The sequence below is a fragment of the Trachurus trachurus genome (assembly GCF_905171665.1).
Source record: "Trachurus trachurus genome assembly, chromosome: 4".
In the NCBI taxonomy this organism is placed as follows: domain Eukaryota; kingdom Metazoa; phylum Chordata; class Actinopteri; order Carangiformes; family Carangidae; genus Trachurus; species Trachurus trachurus.
This window is the reverse complement of record NC_139898.1, coordinates 2383970-2385706: the sequence shown is the minus strand read 5'-3', so window position 1 is coordinate 2385706 and position 1737 is coordinate 2383970.

Below are 1737 nucleotides of genomic sequence, written 5' to 3'. Positions count from 1 at the left end.
TCCCTCTTGTGGGTGTGTCTGTCTGTTTCCCTTGTTTCAAGTGTGTTTTGTTTGATGTTGGTCTGGAGCTGGTTGGAGTTGGAGTTTCTCTTTTACACACCTACAGTCAATCAGATCATTGACCTACTTATAAAAGCCTGGCTTAGCGCTCCAGTCCTCGCCTCGTCTTCTGCACGGCTCAGTGGTACCTTGTCCTGCCTCATGTTGTGGTTCTCGGTGTGTGTTTGTATCGATCCCCCTTCATGCAGCCTTTTATACCTCCCATCCCTCTACCTGAAGCTTTGCTGAACCTGCTCCTTGCCTCCCCCAAGAGCCCCACAGACACTTTGTCCGGCCAACCTAAAGCCTGCTGGTGTTTATGGAAAATAACACCAACAGCCTGTTTCTGTGGTTTTTGTGTCTGCACTAGTAGAGTCCAGAATGAAATCTCTACAACAGTTGTTGCTGTGTTTTATTTGAAGTGTTGATCCTGAGAGGATTTAAGAACCAAAAACCATCTGGGTGTAGTTTTACATCTCCTGGAGCTCCTGGTCAGTGAGCCAATCAGAAGAGGGTAGTCCCTGAGCCTCTCTTCTGATTGGATGACTGCTTTCTGAGTGAAAAATAAGAGCGAATTTCAGGTAAAACACCCAAAGAAATAAAACTCTGTGAGGTTGGATGGTGGGTCCTGCAAAAATTCAAAATCTTACCAAGAATATTTGTCTTATTTCTAGTCAAAATGTCATTTTTAGTCAAAATAAATCTAATTATACATAAAATAAGACTCATCACATTAAAAAGGAGCTTGTTTTTAGACACTTTTTACTTTTTTTAAGCAAATTTTCCACTTTAAATAAGTAGAAAAATCTGATAGTGGAGCAAGTTTTTCTTTCTTATCACAAGCACAAAAAACCTGCTTTCACTGGCAGATTATTCTACTTATTTCAATTGAAAATTAGTTTGAAACAAGTGAAAATAATCTAAAAACAAGTTAAATTTTAGGTGATGAGTCTTATTTTAAGTGGAAAGAGATTAGTTTTGACTAGAAATGAGACATTTTGACAAGAAATGAGACATTCTTGGAAAGATTTTGCATTTTTGCAGTGTAGTGTGTGGGATTCGATGCTTTGTTGTGACATCACAAAGTTACAGAGGTCCTGACAGCTGGTGGTTCATTTTCTAAAATTCAGACTATATAATGAACTGAGGCTTCGATACTTTCACAGCATAACTACAGAACCCAGATCTGATGTACAGTATATTCAAACTACACATGGACATCTACATTTATACGACCCGAGACTGTTTCATGTGACAGATGAACTGTACTCTCAGGTTGTAGTGCCATGTATCGTAAAACATTATAAAAGTGCTGGAAACACCATCCAGAGACCCATCTGGTTATTTTTCTCTTGTAAGCTCTCACACCTGCTTTTTACATGTGCCATGCTTTATTGTCGTACTGCCTCAAACTGGCCTTGGCAGGGCTATTATGGTCACTATGGGCTGATTGTTCCTACAAGACACACACACACACACACACAGAGTAAATGACCAAGGTTGAGAAAGCATTGTTTTCTTTGTGTACGACACAGAGAGAGGAAATGGGAGATGTAACATACAAAGAAACAGACAAACACACTTACACTACAGACGATAATGTTTGAATCATCGCAAACCAAAAAAAAACACACACACAACATATGAGAACAATTTTAATTTGTGAGTATTTTTATTTTATAAAACTAGTTACATTTA